The following is a 25,944-nucleotide window of genomic DNA, read 5'->3' as shown; positions in this document are numbered from 1 at the left end:
ACATGACAGCAGCTCCAAGTGTGCCACAATTCACGCTGATTCAGTCCAACAAGCACCCTTCCAATCCATGATTTATGGGTTGTGTTCCCTTCATATGCCTATATATTATTCTCTCTTGTAACCCTGGAAATTAAAGAAATAGAAACAAGATGTACCTTCTTGTTCTCTTCTTCTTCCTTTACAAATTTCATTTCCCATCCATTTATTTTTTATATATAACCTAAATGTTAAGTTTAAATCAGAAGATCCAAAGGATGACCCTAACAAACGTGATAACCAACACCTTTTTCATGCTGCCCTGCACTCTACAACAGCTCCTAAAAGAGCTCATCACAGCAGCAGCATCTCTTCCCCAAGTCATGGAAACCTGCTCCTCAATTGAGCACACATCAGCAGCCTACAGCAGCAGCCTCTTCTCCTTGATTTCTGCTGACTTACCTCCTGCTGCAACTCACTCCTTCAGCAGCCTAGCTTTCATCCTCACTTCATGCTGCAAGTCCAGCTCCTTGAGTTCCTCAATTTCCCTTCTCTACCATTTCGTGTTTTCCTTATCTTGTGAAGTTATGTTTGGTCTTTCCTTCTTGTAATCATACTCGAGCCTATTGGCTATATACGAATACACTCGCTGTTATTGGTCAAGAAAAACCAAAATTGTTTCCTTCCAACTTTCACTAAACTCACAACAAACTTATTGATCCTATTCTTCATAAATGCATTTTGTACTTCTTTTTTCATTTTTCTCGCTCATTTCATGTTTTCTTCCTTGAACTTACACAACCTAAATTCAAAACAAACTTATTGATCCTTCTCTTCTTTTTTCTTCTGGTTTTTCATAAACATTTCTTCTACAAGATTTGCAAAATAGCACATAAGAACCACCATGACAAAAGTACCAAGATTTTGATTTCAGGATTCGAAAGAAGACAAAAAGGCATGATGCTTGGCTAGTGTTAATTAAAAATTGAAACAATATACAGATACAAAGTTAAAGTATCTCGACATTACTTACTATTCGATTTCTAGCCGTTACAGACTGAGCTACAGAGCCTCTTGAGTAGTCCGAAGAACCGGGGGGAGTCTTTTGATACTCAACCTTGCGGGAGTTTTGGCCAAAAAGTCGAGTAGATTTGTAAGATAATATATTCATCATTATATAGAGATAAAAACAGATGCACAAAACACTATTCGGTAATCGAGTACATCATATACTTTTTGAAAGTTGTTTTCTTCTCAACAGAAACGTTTCTATAATAATTAAATAAATCTACACGGAAATTCTCCCGATAAAATATTCGAGCAATGCTTTCCTAGCTAGGAGCTAACCATAACATATCAAACTAGGATTGTAATAGAATTGAGTTTATAGGTATGTTTTTTAATATGTATATAAGTTTATTATGCACTCTCACACATATTTCTATATCAATACTCACAAAAATAATAATTCAAGTTATATCTATCATATTAGGAAGAGCTAGAATCTTTTTTTAACTTTTAAAATACTTAAGATGTTCTCATTATTAAATTAAAATAATAAAAATGAAGTAATACTTAGTTTACATGAGTAGAGCCGAGTTTCTACGAGTATGACTCGCTTAACAATCAAGCCTAATTTTGTGATGATGGTCAACTCATTTACTACATGAACCAAGATTGAGTCGAGTTTTTTCGAGCCAAGCCCAAGCCTCTTTGCGAGTGGCTTTGTTAATTTACAGCCCTATATCAAAGTGACCATGAATTTTCTCTACTTTTAAATAGTGGCAAATTTCATAATTATAAAATTAGTGGCCATTTCCTAATTTCTCTTTTTTAATCAGATTGGCATTCCATACTTTTTCTATTTAAAATAAGGGAAAAATCATATTTAGCCCTTTAGTTTTTAGTCATTGAGTTTCTAATTTTAGGCATAAAGTATTTAGATTTTGCCCAAGTTTTAAATAGGTCTCTCTATGATCACTTTACTTTCAAAGTTAATGATTTGTCATCTGCCAAGTACGTATCTTATTTGACACATCAATATTCATGTTAGTACGGAATGTCAATGCCACATCAACAAGTGCCAAATCATGATAAAAAAAATAAAAATAAAAACTAAAGCCCCACCTCGAGAAATAAAAACCAATCAAAACCAAAAGACGTAAGAACCTAAATTGAAAATATGAAACATCTAGAACCCAATATTGTGTTCCATTACATTGTACGGTTACTCGTAATACCTCCGTATATACTAATTAACTTGTAATTTTGCTAAAGTTGCTACATGATCAATATTAACTATCAAATTAAAATATAGTGGAAAGCAGAAAGAAAATGATCTCAGACAATTTTAAATATCATATGTATAGCAATTACTATCATTAATTACTAGCACAGTGCTTCAAATAATTAAAAAGTAAAAAGTAAAACATAGTCGAACTAAATGGGCAGCATCCTCATCCTAACGAAATGATGCACCAAACGTCCTTCAAACCTACTAACCTGTACAACACTAGTGGAAAGTAACTGTGTAAGTCCACAACTTAGTAGGTAAATTGTCATGAAATTTGTTATGCGACGAGCCTTAAGCATTGAAAACGTGTTTCATTAACTTCCGGAAAATCTTAGAGAATGGCATAAGCTTTATAGAAAATACATACGTGTTGACTCTGATATTGTACTAGTAAAAAAATAAAATAAAATAATGTGTAAAAGAGTAAGAATAATTTTAGGGTCAAATCAAATTTTAATGTATAAGAGCACTCATATTGGCTTAGCTATTTCTTACTTTTATCTAAAATAGATAAGCAATACACTAAAAAACCATCTGCATTGGATTATGCATTTCAAATGCAAATTACATTCTTGTTGCATTGGTAAACAGTGCACCGCTACATGTAGCGTGCACTGTTCACATATTCATCCCATTAATATATTATTTATCTCTCCACATTTCTCTTTTCTTAAAATTTTCTCCTACTATTTCTTTCTTCATTGCTCTATTTTTCCAAAAGTTGAAAAAAAGAATATTTAGGAAAAATACAATCCTTATAATATATATATATATATATATATATATATAATAAAAAAATAAAAAAGATAATCGGATATATGGTGTCTTTTAGAACTCATTAGCTAAATTAGATAAAGTGGATTTTGATTAGCCATTTTGCATAAAAAATTGCATAAACCAATGTGAATGCTCTAAGTCATACTAATGGAAATTTATACATAATTATAGATGGTTTAATTGTAACTTTCTTCCTATGGTCTATTCAAGATTTTAACCCAGTGTCAGTTTCATTTAGACATCATGATTAATCTCCCTTTGTGCTTGTTTTGTGACTTTCCCTTTATCATTTTGGGATTAAAAATAACTAGGAGAAAATTAGATAGGGGGAGTATAGTTATTTTTAGTGCTTTTTTATTATGTTTGAGCTAATTTTGATAGTTAGATAGTTGTGTTGGTTATTTCATTGTCTTAATTATTCACTGTGTCTTTTTTTCTTTTTCTTTTATATGCGTTTAATGTGTGTGTGCTTGTTTTAGGAAGACACGTGTTTAAACTACGTTGGTTGTAAGTCCTACCATTTCTCTAATATAAATGTACATGTTCCATACCGTGACTATAAAACAAACTTCATTTTGCAAAAATAAATAAATAAATAAATAAAACAAACTTCAAAACCAAGCAACTATGTTCCAAACAAAAAAACAAAGCAACTCCACTATCTCCAACCACCACAAAGCAGATTCTGGCGTGCACTAATTACCACTTATAATACTCCCTTTCAGAACAAACAAGGTTTCCTACAATTTCAAAAAAAAATTGTAAATTTTAAAATTACAGAATTAAGGTTGTTCCTTGAACTGAATGATTTAAAAAATGTCACATATTAAATGGTAGCGATAGCATGCTATTGAGGCAACAGAATTTTTTTTTTTTTGTCAAATGGCTTCTTCTTCTTCATAATTTCATAGATGTTTTTTCTTCAAAAAAATAGAAGACAGTTTTTGACTTAAAGCTTTTCTAAAACATAGAGAATAAGAACCTTGTAAAAATATACTCAATTCTTATTGCTAATATGCAACATTTTTAATATATGACATTTTTCAAGCCGTTGGATAAATTTTAAAATCTATAATTTTTTTTTGAAATTTTAAGACATCCTCATCCTTTTCAGGGATAGATTGGCTCGTAAGTACTGAATCATTGTTACTTTTATATATATAGATAAATAGTTCACTCTTCTTTTTTTTTTTTAGGTGAATGGTTGTTGCCTTTAACGATACATGATATATATATATGGTCCTCGTGATTTCAGATCACATGCAAACAAATGTGTCCATTTTTTTTAATAGATTAAATCTGATTATATAAGATTTGATTATATATTCTAACTTGATTTGAATAGATTAAATCTGATTATATTTTATTGTCTACTACGATTATTATAGGGTGGTGCTCATTCTCTTTGGGGTAGATCCAAACAAGTCCAGGTGAAATGCAGAGGATATTCTTATGGACGTGCTAATCAAGCTGAAGAGAATTGTGAAAGGAATATTCGATGGAATACAAAGATGGTCCATCACGATCGAGGATGGCCCGCTTGTGCCAAAGAAGACATTGTTTGATGTGAAAACAACTCCACATCAAGACGAATATTTGAGCACTTCAGTGGTGGAAGCCAGAAAATTTGTTAAAGAAGATCCTTTTTAGTTTCTGGTGGGCGCAGATCATGACGTTTTCCCTGTCTGGCCGCCCAACTGTTTGATTGTTTGTTTGTCTTCTCTAAACAAACGAAGGACATTATCGTTTAGTCCTTGTGTTTCAGCATCTCTCAAAGGACACTTAATTTTTCAAGTTGTTTATTTAGTCCTCTTCAAAATAAGGGAAAACTACACTTTAATCTCCTCAACTATCACTCTTTTTGTATTTACACCCCCAAACTTTCAAAAGTGGTATCGGGGTCTCCCATACTACCATTGCAAATCAAATTAGATATTTTTGCATTTTTCATCTCAAAATATCCTTAACATTATTAAAAAATAACCATTTGAAAAAATTTGAACTTTTAAAAAATTAAACAAAAAAAAAAAAAACTAAAAGGGTGTCCCTTTTCATGTTAACCTCCTTAATTTTTTTTTTTTCTTTTTTTTTTTTTTTTTCTTTTCAAATGGCTATTTTTATTTGAGAAGGTATCACATCGTTATTGCATATTGTTAATAAAGTTGGTTCAAGGCCAGAGGACTGTGGTTTTAAGTCTCCGATATTGTAAGAAAAGAGTAAGAATTAATGGGAGAGAAACGACGGTTTAAGTCATCTAAAATTGTAATCCTGCAGAACATTAATTAACTAGTAAGTAATTGTTTGGTTCACCTCCCTACCTCATTCAATACAGAATAAGACTCAAGGATTGCACATTCTCCGAAGTAGGAGTGTACAAACAGAGCGGTTATAACCGTCTAATACCATCTTTATAAGCGGTTATAAAAATAAAAATAAAAAATAAAAAAATCATTAACCACCTAATGCCAGGCGATTAACAGTTTTAAGGGTAAGGGTAAGTGGTTAATAACCGCAAACTACCTACCCTTGTATATATATAATATTTAATTTGGTGTTTTCTGGATTGATTTTGGATTTGTATTTGGATTTCCTAATGTTAGTGTTTATTTGGATTTGGCTTTCTACAAGTTGGATTTAAAATGTTGGTGTTTTAAGCAAATCACCCCTCACACGTACATACTGCTTTTTAATTTCCTACTACAATTTTCTTTATCTTCTTATACTTGTTTGCTAGAACACTTCACCTATTCCTAGTCGATCACTCCGCCAAAGTAAGGAAAAACATGCTAGAACAAATGAAACAATGTCTCGCCTTGATGCATGTTGTATATATACAACCTCTAGTTTTAGGAGTGGCATTAAATTACATTTATTTAAAATAAGCCCAAAAAATAGGCAGAAAGAAGGTCCAAAACATTATAAAAAACCGATATATAAAAAGCGGTTATCAACCGGTGGTTATTGGTTTTAATAACCACTAACCACTTAAGCAAAGCAATTGCGATTATTAAAATTCAATAATTGCCTTGGGCGGTTACGGTTAGCAGTTTTAGCCAATAACCGTTAACCGCAACCGCTTGTACACTCGTACTCCGAAAAGAGTCTACAAAGAAAGTCTTAGCCCTATTACCACAATATTCAGAGCATAGATCCCTGATAACATAACCGCAACGCCCCTTGTGTTAAATCAATTGACTTTGATCAACTTCGAGTGTCCCTGATAATTTCCTCATACCCATTAATTCGTAACTAGCCAGTGGTATTACCCTAAGGTCATCTAACATATCAAAGTATCAATATGCAGAAAGTGAATTGGAAATGTGAGAATACTAAGACATGAACTTAAATAATATTATGAACCATTACTACAGATTCAGGGCTTCCAAACAAACTTTTCTATACTAGGAACAATTATCCACTAACTAAGCAAACCTGACATGTAAGCCATTTGCTTGGCATTTTCATCATGGTGAATTGCTCACCCTACTGCCTGCCCGGCAACCTACTAATCCTACAAAACACAGAAGTGTTTGACAGGTAGAAAAAAGTAACTGCATCAGTTCATGACTTAATAAGTAAACGTTTATGAATATGACCAATCTATTGAGCTTAAGAAACAAATCATAACCTTTGCATAGTAAACATGGGTTTTTCATAAAAGTATGCATTGTTTCCGTTATTATGCGGTTAAGAAAAAATAAATAAGTTTATTTAGTAGTATAGTGGCATGATAGCAATCACAAGTCACATATATTTTAATGTGGTAAACCATGCATATATATAAGTACGTACTTAATATTATTCATATATAGCTTTCTTCAATATGGTCTATCCAAGCTCTCAAGCTATTCTTGGTAGAGTTGATGCTGTCCCAAGGGACCTGTAGTACAATACTAATGCCTGAATGTTGCCACATACCATCCATCACTACAAGCTCAAGCGAATCTAACCTTAAATAGCCCACACTGCTAATAATGTCTGTCATTAATAACCACCAGTCAAGCATGGATGCATCGATCACTAAACAACCATTGGATCTAAGGCCAAACATTAAAGATAAATCTCTATAACCATAAGGTCAAGCCCATATAATAGTAGCACACGACCCATGGTCATGTAATAGGATGGAAATATTGTTCATTTAAGAAAATCATATATAAGCATTTGTTTATATAATCTCTATGGTTTTTCTAATGCTGATTGGGCCGGATGCCTTGACACGCGACGATCTACAACTGGCTATTCTATTTATTTGGGCTCAAACTGTATCTCTTGAACTTCCAAGAAGCAGCCCATGGTTTCTCGGTCTAGTGCTAAAGCTGAATACCGAGCTATGGCCTCCACTGCAGCTGAAATCACCTGGATTACTTATTTGCTCTGTGATATTGGCCTTACACTACACCTTCCTCCTTCATTATTTTGTGACAATATTAGTGCCCTTCATATGGCAGTGAATCCAGTTTTTCATGCTCGCACCAAACATATTGAGCTTGATATTCACTATGTTCGCGAAAAAGTTGCTGCTGGTGCTCTTATTACCCGCTATGTTCCCTCTACTTTACAAGTGGCTGATATTCTCACCAAGGCACTCTCTAAGGACCACTTTCATACTCTTCGAATCAAGCTTGGAGTTCTGCCTCCGCCGCCCCCCAGCTTAAGGGGAAGTGATATAGCAAAAGTATCAAAAGAATCCACTACAGATTGAGCTTCACCAAGAATTATGGAGAAGAGATTGATTGGTTTAGGAAGTGTGGAACTAGCCGTTGCAAATATTCCATACCTGGTGGACTTAAACAAGATATTCCTATAATTTCTCAATTTACCGTTGAAGACTTCAACTCATGTGGATGTGTTTAGAAAAGGTGGACCCAATTGTTGCAAACATCCCATATATAGAGGACCTAGACAAAGATATTCCTATGTTTGCTCAAGTGACCGTTGGAGACTTCAATATTGCTACATACGTGGACCAAGAGAAGAATGCTTACCCTTTATAATATGAACTTTCCAATATTATCTAGTGTTACCTTTAGGGGCAACTCTATTTGGACGCTAAAAGTCCCAATGTCAACGCTATTGATCAACAGCGTCGACTGTTGGACGCTAATGGTCCAACGCTAATGACCAATTGTTTGATCAGTAGCGTCGACTCAAAAGTGGACGCTAATGATGACCCTTTAATGTCCACTATGGCGACGCTAAAAGTCTTGTATTTTGGCCGCTAATGCTAGAGTGGAAGAAAGCTAAAGTGGACGCTAGTGCTTCACTATTAGCGTCTACTTTGAGTGGACGCTAATAGTGCACCATTAGTGTCCACTTTGCTAATAGTCCCAAAAAATAAAAAATAAAGCAACCATCAGCGTCCAAATGAAAGTGGGCGTTGATAGTTGCACCAAGTGGACGCTAATGGTCCCCAAAATTTTAAAAATTAAAATTAAAATTAAAAAAAAGGCAACCATCAGCGTCCAAACGAAAGTGGACGCTGACGGTTGTACCATTAGCATCCACTTTAATGGTCTCAAAAAATAAAAAATAAAACAATCATAAGCGTCCAAACAAAAGTGGACGCTGATGGTTGCACCATTAGTGTCCACTTTAGTGGTCGCTAATGGTCCCAAAAAAATAAAAAATAAAACAACCATCAGCATCCAAACAAAGATCTCACAATATGTAAAGATTTTCTTTAGTTTGCAGAATGTCGGTTTTTACCATCTCAAACAAGCTGGTAGATTCGATTGTATATGAACAATCTACATTTTGGTAAACCTAAACTTGAGCGATATAAACTGGAGAAATCAAAATCATGCACACAGCTTTGCCAAAGCTTCAATCCAAGAGCTCCAAAGAATCCTATCATCAAGTTCTGATATTTTTCAATCATGTGTCCTAGGATCCAACTAGACCAATGTAGCACCCAACTTTTAAGTAAACAAGGTCTTTCAAATTCTAAAAACATTAAGGTAACTTTTTGGACAGTATAAGTTCCTGAATATTATATAATATGAAATTGAAAGTTACCAATATCATGAAAGTTGCAACACCAATATTCTCCCTCCGGAGTAGCTCAACACATCTTTGGGCTGCACTGGTTATTTTCACTTCAATATAATCAAGTCCAGCACATGCATGCCGTTGATATAGCAACATCGTATTTTGCTGCAAATAGAAAAACCACAAGTAAATGCCAAGGTAAAAAATGATTAAAAACATTTATGAATTCGCTATCACTATAATACAAGGCAAAGAAAATATTGATCTTGTTGATGCATTAAACGTCAAGCACACCAAGAGTTGGAAACAAAACGGTGGAAAAGTAATAAACCAACCACTATTTGCTAAAAACAACAAACAAACAATTCAAGTTTTATGAACAACACATTGTTACGCATAAGAAGAAAGAAGAAAGAAGAAAACAAACAAATCAACTCGTATGCTTATAAAAATCCCCTATTCATTGTTTAGGTGCTGATCTCAGAAAGGATTGAAAATAGATACGATACTAGAAATGAGACATATCAACACTAAAGCAGATTTATGCTTATAAAACAATTAACAGGTAACAAAAACAGAAACACTGATAGGAGACTTCCCAGTCTAATCAACTGCCAATCCTTATGGATATCAAACGTGTAATTGATCTCCAAGTAGCACTTGTTGTCGTCATCAACAAACTGAAAACAGAGAAAAAGTTTTATGTCTTGAGAACATAAAACAAAAATGCAAAAAAACAAACATGGCCTAAAGTTTTATGTCGTTGTCTCATGACACAAAATTTCTGTCAAATTATTTAGAATAATTAAGGCAGACCAAAGGCTAAGGCAACATAGAACATTGGCTGAACCAACCTTACTTCTAGCTGAGTATGGTCCTCTAGCAAATAATTACTAAAAAAGAATGAGATCAAATAAAGCATATGAGGATGAATCCTATGTGTATGACAGCATGAATGAAATTGGTTTCTGGCTCCACTAATCTTGTTCTCTTTATTTAGTTTGAATCGGACCATTGGATTGAGAAAGTATTACGTATGGGGCTATTCAGTTTTAGATGAATCTCCTCGAAAGAAAAAGAAAAAACTTGTTCAAACAAAGGTATAAAGTATGACATTTCATTTCAAATATTTATCTCGAATTGGCCATTCTATTATCTAATTAGGCTTCTAACTTTCTAGTCAATAGTTCACTGCCAAATACTAATATTTCTTGTTAGGTATAGCAAATATCAAACCACTAGTACTTTCTATTTTCCAACCTCTCTGGCATAAAAATTATCAAATCACAAGAACAAGTATTTCAATTAAGCACAAGCATATAACATGCTTTCCAATTTTTACCTACCCACACGTTTATGGGCTTGGAACCCACAAACATAGGGCTCAAGCTTTTCTGCACAACTTTGGATGATAGAAACAGCAAGCTTATAAGAAGGTTCACCCTGTAAAGCATACAAGGGACATAAAATCATTAAGGTGGAAGTGAAGTAAGACTTTAAAATCCAACAGTGGCTCATGAAAAAACATACATGTATACAATAAAAACAAAAGCATCGCATAATAAGTGAAAATCCAATAGGAAATGTGAGATTTAAATATAGATGCCATGTTAAAGCAACCAACCCTTTAAACTAAATGGAAAAAATAAACAAAACTGACAAGAAATATATTAACTAATATATTGTGCAACAAATTGCAATGCAGTCAACACTTAGTTTCAGTTGATAATTGAATTGAATCTTATTCGTTCAAATACATACAGGTCCAAGATACTTGATGCTTTGTTGTCGTAGCTTTGGTCTTGGGCAGTGTTGGAGACCAAGGTATTTGCCTTCTCCTACATCCAACCTGCAGAAAGTCATAACAATAAAACTCTGCACAACAAATTGCCTTTATGCCTAGCATAAGACACACTTCTTGCAATAGGGAAACTGTATTAACAAGTCAAAGAAGCAAAAATTAATTACCCATTGATATACTTTCTCTTCTATTTGTTTTCCCTATCATTCTTTTCTCAAACAATTTTATTGAAACAAGAGTATTATCATCACATTACAAATAGTCTTGAGAAAATTTAAATAGAGCCAATACCATGAACTAAGAACAATAACTTTTTTTCTGGAGGAAACCTTTTTTTTTTTGGAGCTAAATCTTTGCTTACCAGTAGAAAAATGGCTGACCAGCATCCGCTTTGCACCACTCTTCGTAGTATACATGCAAGCTATGCCCATATCGATGCCTGGGATCAATCTAACCGATTCAATAGCATTCACAAAAACAAATACAAATAAATATTAGTAAAAATTTAACAAAAAAATTCAAATTTATCAGTAAAAATTGCTCATTTCATCAAGTTAAAATTAAGAAGGTAATTACAGCTTCAATCCAATGCTTAAAACAAATGTTTCTTCAAGATAATTCAAACACATACTAAAAACCAAGGATAATTCAAAAATCTCAAGAATGACCACACCTACTTCCCTGATTCACGTAAAACCCAAAATCAGGAGCCTAAAGACTCGCATTTCACACTACCCAACACTCAGATCCACCCACCACAGTGCAAAGACAAAAATAGAAGCTTCTCCAGCATATGATTCTCAAGAATTAATTATTCGATTCTAAATCTGGGTGAAGGAAAACAGAAATCAGGAAATCAGGAAATGGATTTAAGAACACACCTGCGGGTTCGATGGAGGTGATCAACGGTGCTGGCTGTGTCAATCGATGGCAATGGCAAGCACGAATTGCAGAGGAGATCAGAGGGAGAACGTGAGAGAAGAAGTCCAATAGACCCAACGCAAGCGTGAATTGCAGAGGAGATTAGAGGAGAATGTGAGAGGAGAAGATGAGTGTGAAAGAGAAAGAGAGAAGATGAAGAGAGAAAAGAAAGGCTTTTCTGGTTTTTTTACGCCCAATTTTTTGTCTATCGCGCCCAATTATTTCACTCAACGCCAATTTTTTTTCCATTTCCGCCCAATTATTTCACTCATTAGCGGCGACTAATGAGCTCAATCAGTGGCGAACATAACCAAATTGAAAGCTTTTGAACTTTTGAGAGGGAGCGGAGGTAAGTAAAGTTTTTCCTAAATATTAACATTATAATATTACAATTCAAATTATACACACTAAGTACATTAAATAAACATAAGTGCTACAAACAACACATAAGCAAACATAGCCAAATTGTTTATCATAAAAATACATTTGCACTCACGTTGGATTAGTCATATTGCACTTTTATGCAAAATGGCTAAGGAATGAGTAAAAGGGTCCCCACATCAAATTAGCCATATAAAATGCATTTTATATTTTAGATGCATTTGTGAACAGTGTCTTGCTACATGTAGCCTACACCGTTTATGTATCCATATAATTTATTTACTATTTATCTCTCTCCCTCTCTCTTTCTTTAATATATATATATATATATATATGTATTAAATGATGTAGAGAATGAATAGATACTCAGATGTACGGTATCTTTCAAAACCCATGATCATTAGCCAAACTAAATAAAGTGGGTTTTAGTTAACCATTTTGCATAAAAATTTGGATAAACCAATATGAATGCTCTAACAAATAATGCAAGTACACTAAACATATTAGTATATCATAATAATGAGGCAATTAAGTAGCCCCATCCAAAATGACCAAAACTGGGGAAAAGATCTTTGATCCTCTTCCTCCAATCTTGCATCATATAGTCTATATAAATATGACATTACCATATTTACATAGACAAATATGCAATTGAGTTTGATTGTTTAAATATAGTATAAAGTTTATTGGTTTATTGTAGTACTATTATTTTAGTCCTTTTGGGTTGTCATTGCTCTGATACTAGGTTGATATATATAACTTGGTTGGCTTGGGTTGTTGTTTGTGGAAACTGTGTAAATAAGGAACGAAACTTTATTGAATAACACTCCACTCAGGGTAGGAGTTCACCAACATACAATTCAAGATGTTTGATAATATATATTTCTGAATGAATCACTTCCCCTGTCTTCTATCAATTAATTCCCTATGTCTTCTATCAATTCCCAACACCGTGATTCCTATCATAAGGTCTCTTGTGCTGGTAAGCCAGTGAACCACAGGTCGGCCCATTTGAAAATTAAAGAAGATGATATGGTGTTGTTACCTTAAGAAAACCTTAACCCATCCGAGCATCTAGAATCGAGTGAGGTATCTCTTTAGGAATTCATCATGTAGATCCCAAATGTCTAACCAAAGTGAAATTACCCATTATACAATTAAAACTGTCGAAAGAATATTATCATTAAATAATTAGTAAGAATCTTTATATTTAGAGACAATCGATGGACATGGACAAAAGTTTTTCGACAAGAAGCCCACTTCTATGGATCTTGCGGTCTGCCTTTCTAATTACTGCATGTCGTGCAAATATATAAAATCCTCATCTTAATTGGACAGGCTCATGTAATGTAATGTTATGTATATGATTTAAATTCAGTGAATATTTCTTGGTCGTTTTTTTCTCCACTACGTATACTTGAAACCCTGTCATGTCTACTCATTTTTGTAAGCTGATCAGCTGACAAATTGTACCCAGTTGCAATTTAATTAATACTAAAATAAAATTACAAATTCCTCTCAATAGTAGGTGATAGGCAATTTGCTTTCGTGTCAGTTTGAGTCGGTTCTGATCAAGCCATGCATGCATGCATGTCGCATTGTATTTATAAAATTTTGTAATATTTTAAGATTGGTTTAACAACCCAAATAACTAATATATATATATATATGTCTGCAAGTTTGAAGAAATTAGTGCATATAACAAATCTAAATATAAAGTCACATGATCATCACCACTCTTGTCTCTTAAATTCAAAACCTTTGTTGTATGGTAAGCCAGTCAACCATTGGTCGGCCCATTCGGAAATTGAAGAAGGTCTGTAGGGACAGCTAGGGTTGTTTGGTTGGTGTTCCCACAAGAAACCTTAATTAACCCATCTTAGGGTCTAGAATCTAGTGAGTTGTCTCTTTAATTGGGCATTCATCATCTAGAGATCCCAAATGACTAACCAAAGTGAAATTATTAATAGTGAAGAATTTAATATGATGAAGCTAGTTAGAAAGAAATTTACAGGATTAGAATATTAATTCCTTAAGTACCCACTCACTACAAAAAATAGAATTTTTTCTGACGAACCTTTTCTGACGTGTCAGGTAGTCTGACACGTCAGAAAACGTCCCTGACGGGGCCTTTTTGACGTGTCTCGCGCGTGAACATTATAAGTGTCAGAAATGAAAAATTTCTGACGTGATAATTTCTGACGTGTCAAATTTGACACGTCAGAAATTCCTGACGTGTTGAAACTTGACACGTCATAAATTTTTTCTGACATGTCAAATTGTGACACGTCAGAAATTATTCTGACGTTCCAAATTTGACACGTCAGAATAATTTCTGACGTTTCAGTAGGTGACACGTCAGAATAATTTCTGACGTTTCAGTAGGTGACACGTCAGAATAATTTCTGACGTGTCACAGGTAACACGTCAGAAATTTCTGACGTGTTACCTATTAACATGTCAGAAAAATTGGTTACTTTTTCTTTTTTTTTTTCACCCCCCAATATATTTTTTTTAGTTTTTTCGGGACTATACCCGAATTTTGGATTACAATTAACCTGATATACAATTTATCCATCAATCATTGCAAATAATTCTAGCTATTTTTCCATCAATCTATACAAATAACATAAGTCATATCCTAATAAGTTAACACATCAAACTATTTTTCCATCAATCTTAACAAACACAAAATAACATATATACCAAGTGCCAATAACCAACCACAATTATCAAAAAACTATCTCTGTTATCATCAAAAAGGATATCATAAATACAATTACATCAACAAAGTAACTTTTATACAAGTATGAATGGCGAACTAGACGGTCAATGCTGATTATTGACATTCATAGCATCCTCTCCATGAGCTCCATCACTTGCAAACGATAAAAACAAACAATCACCAAACAATATTCACTATGTCCAAATATTCACCCAACTCAGTTGTTGAGTCTAACACAGTAAATGATATAACAAAAATAGGTAAAACGATGATGAAGTTAATTAGCAAAAAGTGCATATAAAAAAAAAAACTAAAATTTATTCCACAGAGCAATCAATGTTGACGTTAAATTTATAGACATAAGTAGATGCGCTTCATTTTTGCTATGGCAATTATGTGAGATATATATTAACATTTTAATTTGTTGAGGATATTAACACATAGGAGTTTACATATATTCAAATCATGTTATATTATTTCCATAAAATTATGATATTCATCTAGTTAAGACTTGATCGTTTCATACTCTCACACAATCACATACACTAGATTGTTAATATTCTACAAGGACCATAGTTGTACATTGATCTCATAATACCAATAAAACAGTTCAAAAGCAAAGCTCGTACGTACCCACATCCACCACCAAACCAACCATGATATATAAACCAAATTCAACAGGATTTACATCATTAATTAAGAGAATGACTACAACATATATATCCATACTCTAAATTTATAAGTTGACATATATATAGGTTTTAGAAGTTCACATATATATAGGTAAAGTTCTAAAAACACATTTGACCATTAAAAATAGAAGCAAGCAAGTTAATTCAAGAAAAGGTGGCCACTATTTTCTATCTCCTAAGGCCGGCCCAATTGGAATGCTATATGTGACAAGGTTAATGTAAGAATTAGTATATGGGTAACAATGCTTTCCAATTTAATACACATGAGGGATTTCTTCTTCAAAAATAATACATGAAGGAGGGATCCTCGGCCCCGCTACTCTAATCTAGGAAACAGTAGGCCCCTCCATAAAACTTAAAAGGCCATAAGATAACACAATTCCATACTCTAAAGTTATAAGTTGACATATATATATAGGTTATAGAAGTTCACATATATATAAGTAAAGGTCTAAAAACACATTTGACCATTAAAAAATGTCAATACATGCTTCGCCGTCGATCGACGATGGCACCACCGCAATGTGTGGGGAAGCTCCCTCTGGTGCAAAGCTGAACCGCATCATTGCCTCGATCTGGCGCAATCGGGCGTCAAACGTTGCCTAACGTGCATTGGTCGCGGCCACCAATGCATCTATCTCTTCCTTGTGCTTCGCCCTCTCCGCCTCAAGAGCTCTGTCAAGCGTTTCTTGTGACATCATGGAGTGGCTGGTGTTTTCTGACCGTGCTTGTAACGGTGTATAGTATGAACATATGGAGCCCCACACGGCAAAATATTCGATCCAGCGTGCCGAACCCTACCGGCGTACTCAGGCTTATTTCCAAGCGCTTGTGCATACGCGTCGTTTGGCGTCCACTTGACCGTTCCCTCTGTGATGATAGACGACGCTGCAGGGTCGGTGGGTATCAGCTCCTTCATCATTTTTTGTATGTTACATTCATTATTGGGTCAGTGGGTCATACAACTGTTAATTACAAATAATTTATCAAATATATAAACAAAGAATTAAATTGTAGCATACACATCTCTCTTCCACTATCTCATTCGGATAGGTTTTGTCCGCCTTCGTGTGCGTGCTGATGTAACTCTCTGCACGAGTAGGATACTTGCCCAAACGTATGGCCTGCCGAAAAAATAGGACATACAGATATTTTTAAATATATCAAATGATTTGTTGTTTACATGGTAAATTACACACTTACCTCCTCATGTGTCACTCTGGCATAGCTCTTCGATCCGGTGCAATGGGGCGTATTATTTAATGCTCGCAAGCGCTTCATTTTTGCCGCATAGTCCTACACAGTTACCATATTGATATGTTAGTAATGTAAGGAAATTTGGTTTTAGTACTCTTTATATGCAACACTACACAACAAAGAGGCAATTTCGTTTTACATGACACCTGTACATGTTAATAAAACCATATAATGACACTACACAAAATGAAGAGTTTAACTCATGACCTACCTTATTCTGACGAGTACACCATCTCTCCAATAAGATCTCCACGTCTTCGGCATTGTACTCGTCAAGTGTTTGTTCCCCCACTCTTGCCCGTACAGTATCCGGAGTATCTTCCTCCGTAATTGCACAACATCTTTTAAGCTCGTACCTCCAAGTCCGCAGCTTTGATCCCATATCCTTGAATGCTTCATTCTTTATGGCTTCCAAATTGAATTCAGGCGGGACGAAAAAGTATGCCTGCACATGTTCAAAATTATTAAATTACAAAAACCTAAAATATATGTGTGCAACTTAGAGCGTATATATACATATATACATTATAAGTGTTTTACATAATATGCAACACATACCATCAAGGCGTCCCAAATATCCTCTTTGGTACGCTGCGGTACCTTCGTCCAATTGTCCGGTATTCTGACATAATTGGAGCTCCTTATGACATTTCCAGCCATCCGTTTAAACCTCATGGAGCTAAAGCCGACGGGCTGGCATGCTGCATTGTACTCCATTATGATCCGCTTGCCGGCGGGGACTCTCGGCAACCTGTGCGAGTCACGGATGGTAAACACCTCAATAACTTCGTTTCCCTCTGAATCGGTACCTAACAGATTAAAAAATTACCGATGTAAGTTATGTCGAATTCAATACTAATTACAACTAAATTAAGACATATATACACGACATTCGAACATATCCACTTACTTATGGTGCGGACCTGCCGAGGGAGTAACTGGTCGCCGGGAGGAGGGTCGGTTGGCTGCGGGTCAGCCGTGTCCTGTGTCGCACCAATACAGTCCTCCTCGGCCGATGTTTCACTGTCGTCAGGACCTGCTATGTTTTTTAGAATATTTAGAATTATATGAAGTTGTAGTTGTAGTTAAATAATATAATTGATATCGCACCAATATAGTTAGAAATTTCCAAAAAATTGGCAATCTTTCCAAAAAAACTTTCGGTCATACCTGCACTATGCTGGCTGTATAGCTGCTCTACATGTCCCTGGGTACTCTCTCCAAGCTGGCTGGCTGGCAGATACCCCATCTGGGCCATGCCTGCCCCACCGTATGGATTATGGAGAGGGATCTCCCCTTCCATATTGCTTGGAAGTACCGGTCGATATCCGTCCTGAATGCCCAGAAGCTGAGCAACGTCTTGTTGCTCGCTATTATCAAGGTGGTCTGACGGAGACCCAAGCGACATAGGCTGTCGCACTACAGACGAGCCCCTGCGTGCTCTTCTCTTCCCCCTATGACTCATAGTAACCTGCGAAAAATACCACAAATTCAATTAATCACGTATACAATGTATGAAATATTCACTACGTTATATATGCATGACTCACACGTATGAAATAAGATATATACCAGATTCATGCATTATAAAAAAATTATATTAAGTGCGTTGATGGGCATATAGTGAACAACTACCAATCTAAACACACACACACACACACACACACACACACACACATATATATATATATATATATATATATATATATATATATATATATATATATATATATATATATATATATTCAGCTTTTATTCAATCACATACGCTTTAATTGGATCTAAGTCGGGTCTGACGTATTGGATATGATCCTGCAGATCGTGATCACAATTTCTGGTCAATATGAGCGGCTCACACTCGTGATAATTGGCACCTAAATCCTGATGCCCTTCATTCTGACCAACGTCGTATATATTTCTTGGTTTGGTCCTTACTGCGCAAACCCAATCCGGGTATCTACCATCTTCTACGTAAAATACCAGATCAACTTGTGAAGTTAGCACATACGGCTCATCAGTAACTAATTCTCCCGTGTGAACAAGGTTTTTGAAGTTCACAAATATCATGCCATACTCATCCACCTTGTACCCCTTGTCCCTCGTGGTATCCGCCCAATCACACCTGAACATAACGTACGTAGTCCTGTCGTAGTACTCAATCTCAAGTACTTCCGTTAACTTCCCGTAGTACGTTTCGCCAACAGTCGGCACACACACCCCGCTATTCTGAGTCCTCTTTTCGGCATCAGATGCAATAGTGCGAAACAACTTGCCGTTAACCACATATTTATTGTATCTGACTGCTGACTCCTGTGGCCTTCTACAATGCATTATCAATTTCTCACCAAGTTCCTTCCTAGATCGATCATCCAATCGATCGACCTGTGAATATTTACAATACAATGTTAACACTTGGTTAAAAAGTATTTCAGTTGATTTGAAAAACATTATGCATGCAAATATAATCCGACAAGTGATTTTGTTAACATCACGTCATTCTTACGTAGTCATGGTACCAGTCGCAGAACAGCTCATAATGTTGGGTTTCCAACTGATCCTCTGTTGTTCGCCCCCTAAGCGTATCCATGTGCATTCTACAATTCGAAATGTTATTAATTATAATTCGATACGGGAAATGTTACAAGTTCATTGAACATACAATATGCGAAGAAAGACCTCGACTTATGTCCGCAATTGAAGGAAGTCGTCCGAATTGAACATAATATACCGGTGTATCTGTGTCATTGTGATTCGGTCGAGCCGGACTTGTGTTCCATGTCCCTTTGAACCATCTGGATTTCTTTGTATCCTATTGTGAAATGTTGGTGTATTATCTAAATATCTCGAACAGAACGTCACCAACTCAGTAGCTATGTAGCTCTCCGCAATGCAGCCCTCAGGAGCCGCTTTGTTACGCACATTAGATTTGAAAACTCCAAGGCTCCTAAATATGAACGAATACAATCAATCAGTGCAGTTAGTACTTGTCTTGTATTAGAGTTAAACCATAAAATATGAAATATCCGTAAACAAATTTTACCTCTTTGCCGGATACATCCACCTATACTGTACTGGTCCACCGAGTCGGCATTCACCGATAAGATGCACGACCACATGAACCATGCTTGTGAAAAAGCTGGGGGGAAAAACCTGTTCCATCTTGCACAACGTGATACAGACGTCACACTATAGTCGGTCAATATCCTCTTGTGTCAATGTTGTTGAACATAGTCCCCTGAAGAATGCAGACATCTCAACAAGAGGTCTAATCACAGACATCTCAACAAGAGGTCTAATCACGTTGCTTGGAAGTGATCCACGCAATGTAATAGGTAGAAGCTGCTGCATCAGTACGTGACTGTCATGACTCTTTAACCCCGATATCGTATAATCCTTAAGTCGTATACAACGAAAAATGTTCGAGGCATATCCATCGGGCACCCTTACATTTCGTAACACTTTCAAAAAATGTGTCTTATCATCATTGGACATCGTGTAGGTAGCTTGCCGCATATAGGTCTTACCATTCTCACCAGTGTAGGGATGAAGTGTACGTCTCAAACCATTTCTTGCAAATCTAAGCGGGCGGCGAAGTTGTCCTTCGTTTTCCCTGGAATGTCCAGTATTGTACCAAGTATGTTGTCCATCACGTTTTTCTCTATGTGCATAACATCAAGGTTGTGCCGTAATAAATTATCTTTCCAATACGGTAACCTAAAGAAAATACTTTTCTTCTTCCACACTACATTAGAAGTATTTGTCTTCTACTTCTTTCCTTTTTCTTTCGCAGCCTCCCTTGCCTGACCAGCGTTCTCATCCCCAAACACCATCCCTTCTAATTGGCTCATGATTTCGTCTCCACTTGGCACATCAGAGGCACATTCTAATTCTACGTTGCCGTCAAATGTTCTTTTGTTCCTCCTCCATGGATGATCAATGGGCAAGTATCGCCTGTGCCCCATATAACACCATTTATGACCATGTTTTAACCACTTCGACCTTGTCGAGTTCATACAGCACGGACATGCCTTCTCACCCCTGGTAGACCATCAAGACAAATCTGCATATGCTGGAAAGTCATTAATTGTCCATATCAACTGCGCTCGTAGGACAAAATTTTTTTTTTTTGAGACGTCGTATGTGCGCACCCTTACATTCCATAGTTCTTGTAACTCCTCAATTAAGGGTTGAAGGTAGACATCTATATCCATTCCAGGTGAACTTGGGCCTGCAATAATCAATGATAGTATAAAAGATGTCTGTTTCATGCACATCCAAGGAGGCAAGTTATAGGGCATAAGCAGTACAGGCCAAGTGCTGTGAGATGTGCTCATGTTTCCAAATGGATTAAATCCATCCGAGGTTAGTCCGAGCCTTACATTCCTGCTTTCCGCTGAAAACTCCGGATGCAAATTGTCGAATGACTTCCATGCTTCGCCATCAGCCGGATGCCTCAATACGCCATCCTTTGTGCAGCCTTTTGCATGCCACGTCATAAAGCGTGCAGTATGCTCTGACATAAACAACCTCTGTAGTCGTGGTACAAGTGGAAACCACCGCAACACCTTTACCGGACGTTTCTTGCCCGACGATATAGGTTGACCATCCTCGTCTAAATTGATTGCATCCATCCATTTAGATTTTCCACATACGGTACATGAATCCAACTCCTTTGTGCCCTTCCAGAATAACATACAGTCATTATGACACGCCGGTATCTTCTCATACCCAAGTCCCATATCTCGTAAAAACTTTTTCGCTTCATATGTATTACCTGGCAGCTTTTCATCACTCTCAGGCAGCAACTGGTTGATGAACTCTAGGAAGGCAGAGAAGCTCGCGTTACTAAGTCCACCAACTCACTTCAGGTTGTACAAGTGTACAGTCGCACTTAGTTTGGTATGTTTTGTTCCGTTATGAAGTGGTTTCTCCGCCTTTTTCATAAGGTTGTAATACTTTATTGCTTCATCTTCAGCGACTTCTTCGTTTACAATTTCTTCACCCCCTTGCACCACGACTTGAGGCTCACAATTGTCTTCCCTGACCACTTCGTGCATGCCGAATAAGTCACGCAACATTGCGTGCATGTCTCCACCCTGATTTGCGGTTGCACCCGCATCTGAGGCCGGGCGATTCGAATTAGACCCTGTATCAGGACTCTGTACATGCTTCTCACCGTGATAGTACCATAATGTATATTCCGGCATCATTCCTTTTCCCCCTGTCAAGTGGTCGAATACGAAATCTGGCGGGTGGTGCCGGTAATTTCGACAAATCTTGCAAGGGCAATTGATTTTTCCATCAGGGGTTCTACAGTTACTAATTGCAAACTCCACGAACAGTCTACACCTCTCTGTATTCCCTCGTACCCTTAGACTTTGTCATCCAACTCTTGTCCATTTTTCGCTACGTACATAAATTACGAATCAATATAAAAGACTTAAAAAATATATACCTCATTTCATGCACATGCATATATATAAACCTAAATATTTCAACCACGTTAAAAATATAAACCTATATATACATTATCATATAGGTTTAAATTTTTTATGTCCAAATATAATGCATATTCATGCATTATATATATATATATATATGCATTTGTTATATATGGGGACCCTAAAATAATTAAATCCAATATTCATGGATATGAATTTGTTAGAAAAATTAAGGGGATAGTACCAAAGTGTGTATTCATTTAGAGTCTGTCTAAGTTTCACAATATTTGCACTTTTGCCATTCAAAAGTGCAAATTTCGTGATAATGTATATGTATTAATATATACCTAGTAGTGTGTGCATTTGTTATATATGATCGAGGACCCTAAAATTATTAAATAACTAGGTTAGTTATTTAATTAATATTGATATCCAATATTCATGGATATGAATTTGTTAGAAAAATTAAGGGGATAGTACCAAAGTGTGTATTCATTTGGAGTCTCTCTAAGTTTCACAATGTTTGCACTTTTGCAAACTTTTTTTCCAATTAAATCCATGGAATTCGAATTGAATCCTCGCTACCATGAGAATGTATAACTTACAAATTAATAAGAGATTTAATGTATGTCTCAATATTAAGACTCATTCAATTTAAGTATTAATTAAACAAAGTATGAAATTAAATCTCTATAATTATCACCACGTACTACACGTACTTAATTAGAAGGTCAAATGATTAAAATTGAAATAATGTTGTATAAATTATTTACTAATTAATAAGCCAACCTTTTTTAGCTAAACAAACAAAAAAAAAAAAAAAAAAAAACAAGAAGCCACATTTAAAAAACTATTATATTATGAAACAAAAACCTAGCTACCATGAGAAACATCATCTTGCATGCATGCATGTGCATATACAATGAACGTACAATAAGTAAATAATATATATATATAAAAAAAAAAAAAAAAAACACCTCCATCAATTAATACATACTCACAAATACTCGATCAATCCAATGTATTAACCAAACATCATATGAATTCATGACAAAATAAAACATAAATTTGATTGAACAACACAATATATATATATAAAATAAAATAGTATATATAAAATAAAACTATATATATATATATATACCTGCAGGAGATCGAGCTGGAGTTGATTGACGGAGAAGTTTCGACCGGCGAACCGCCGGAGACGGCAACGGCGAAGTGATGGAGCTGGCCGGAGATGGGGAGTGAGCTGGAGAGAGCTAGAGAACTTGCTAGCTAGCTGAGAGATAGAGCTGGCCAGGAGAGAGAGCTGAGAGAGAGAGAGCGCGGGAGAGGGAGCTGTGGGCGCCGAAGGAGTTAGCTAGAATAGCAGAGAAGAAAAAAAAGAAAAAAGCAGGGGAGGGAAGAAGAAGGTCCAGGCGGGAGAGCTAGAGGGCGAAAAAAAAAATGGGAGAAATCCCAAAAAGAAGCTGGCATGGGGCGTGGGTGATGGGACGGCCAGCAGGCGCTGGCCTTCCCAAGGCCACGCCTGACATGCCACTTGGCACGTCAGGATATATATATATATATTATAAGTTATATAATTATATAATTATATTTATAAATATAATTGTATGATATATATAAGTACGTTATACTTATATCCTATAAATATAATATTCTAAGTAGTATTTAATTGTAAGTATAATATATATTGTAATTAACTTATAGCAAAGGTTCTAATATTCTAAGTATTTTTCAAAAATCAAAGAAGAAAAAAAAAGGTTTGTAAATTAATATATAGTCTTTACAAAAGATTTTGTGTTTTCATCCTTGAAGTTGCAATATCTCCAAATTAATTTAAAATGTCATTTTATACAAAAATAGTAAATCGACATGTTTATATATATATAAAATATGTTTTGGAATGATTGGTTTTGTAAAACAAATTTTCCAAATCAAAGCTATAAAAATGACATGTACGTGTACGTCAAACCTAAATTAAGGATATATAACATTATCCTATAATTTAGCTCGTTCAATATTTGGAATCTCCTTAAAATAATAAAATTAAGTAACATTAGGCATATTGAAGTATATAAATATTAAATAAGTTGTATAAACAAAAAAAAAAAAAAAACAAAACAAAAATAATAATAATAAACATAATAATAATAATAAAAGAAAATGCTGACGTGTCGGTTTAACACGTCAGCATTTTCTGACGTGCCAAACCGGCACGTCAGCAATTTTTGACGTGTCAAACCGACACGTCAGTATTTTCTGACGTGTCTATTTAACACGTCAGAAATTTCTGACGTGCCGAACGTTGACAAGTCAGTAATTAATAAATTTTAATTTTAATTAAATAAATTGTTTAAAAATTAAATTTGACTAAATTTTTACTGACGTGTCAAAAGTTGACACGTCAGTAAATCCTGACGGGTTACTTTTGGCACGTCAGAAAATAATTTTCCTGACATGTCTGTTTGACACGTCAGCATTTACTGACGTGGCAAAAAACAGACACTATTTGCCACGTCAGAAAATGACCGGTTTTTTGTAGTGTAAGATTTCTCGAGTTTGGGTTAGGAAGGATGATACCATTCACCCCTTGAGGGGGAGTGGTAATGATCTCACCTTATGTTAGGTGAGTCACCCACATGCCTAGGATTGATTTTCTTGCATATCTTTGCATATCCTAGAGCATGTTGTTTTTTGTTTTGCATTGCATTTTTGTTTTATTTTGTTTTGAAATTGTATTTTGTTGGTGTGCATTTCTTTTGTGAAAAATAACAAAAAGACAAAAATATTTTACTTTGGTTGTTTGTTTTCTTTTCTTTATTTTGTCTTATGCACCTAGATAGTCCATTAATTTCTCATGTTGTTTTTTATGGATTTAATTCCTTGCATCTTAGAATGTTCTTAATATGCATGAGATGAAAATTTGTGTCAATGGACTTATTTTTGTGGTTACCTAAAGCCTGAACTTATGTGATACATTTTGCTTATGTTTTATTTCTTGTGCACATTTAAGCTTAAATTGAGGTTTTGTTTCACTTTATTTATGAGGTCTATTAGGTAACCATATGAGGTTTTTGACTAGTCATATTTTTCAAATTGACCATATGCTAGTTGAACCTAGGGCTTAAAAATTCCTGTTTTCTCTTTTGTGATAAGCACCAAAAGTTTAAGGACACTTTCTCAAAGAGAAAAATAAACAAAATAGTGAAACAAATAAAATCAAAAGATCATATTCCAAAAGGAATTTATTTCACTGTGTCAAACTTGTGCAAAATGTTTTACAAAGAGAAATGTATAGGATGAGAGTAGCTAGGCCATAGTATGATAAGGTTTGACTTTTGATTTGATATACTTGTCAAAACCTTATGGTGGTGAAACTTTCTCCTCATTTTGTAAGTTGAAAATTTTTCTCTTTGGATGGCTTACACACACACCACACAAGCATGGATTGAATGGAACATTGTTTTCTGCTTGGGTTAAGCAATATGAGTTTCTTGCCATTTTTAGTCTCATGTATATTTTGCATATTTGGAGCATGTTTGGGATATTCATTGTGCAATACATGAGTCATTGATGTGTATATCATGTGTGCTCATTTGACTTTTGAGAGGGAGAAACATGTTTTGCTTTTCCAGTTTCTTGTTGATAATTGAGTCATACATTGAGGGGGAGTTTTGGTGATGTTT

The 25,944-nt window shown here is 35.2% G+C and overlaps 1 long non-coding RNA gene across 6 annotated transcripts; it reads right to left on the bottom strand.

Annotated features, from left to right (window-relative positions):
* Positions 1-6,371: 6,371 nt before the first annotated feature.
* Positions 6,372-12,028, bottom strand: LOC132164256 (uncharacterized). Of its 6 annotated transcripts, none has more exons than XR_015912197.1 (6): positions 11,720-12,028; positions 11,200-11,288; positions 10,799-10,886; positions 10,380-10,480; positions 9,065-9,717; positions 6,372-6,557 (listed from the first exon to the last, which is right to left on the bottom strand). It is a non-coding gene; the product is annotated as an uncharacterized LOC132164256 (long non-coding RNA). The 6 variants fall into 6 exon arrangements; XR_015912186.1 differs by having other exon boundaries at positions 10,384-10,480; positions 11,720-12,026; XR_015912217.1 differs by having other exon boundaries at positions 9,065-9,202; positions 11,720-12,021.
* Between the last annotated feature and the right edge of the window lie 13,916 nt (positions 12,029-25,944).

Source organism: Corylus avellana, chromosome 1 (genome assembly GCF_965113065.1).
Source record: "Corylus avellana chromosome 1, dhCorAvel1.hap1.2, whole genome shotgun sequence".
Lineage (NCBI taxonomy): Eukaryota > Viridiplantae > Streptophyta > Magnoliopsida > Fagales > Betulaceae > Corylus > Corylus avellana.
This window is presented reverse-complemented; position numbering and strand designations above follow the sequence as displayed.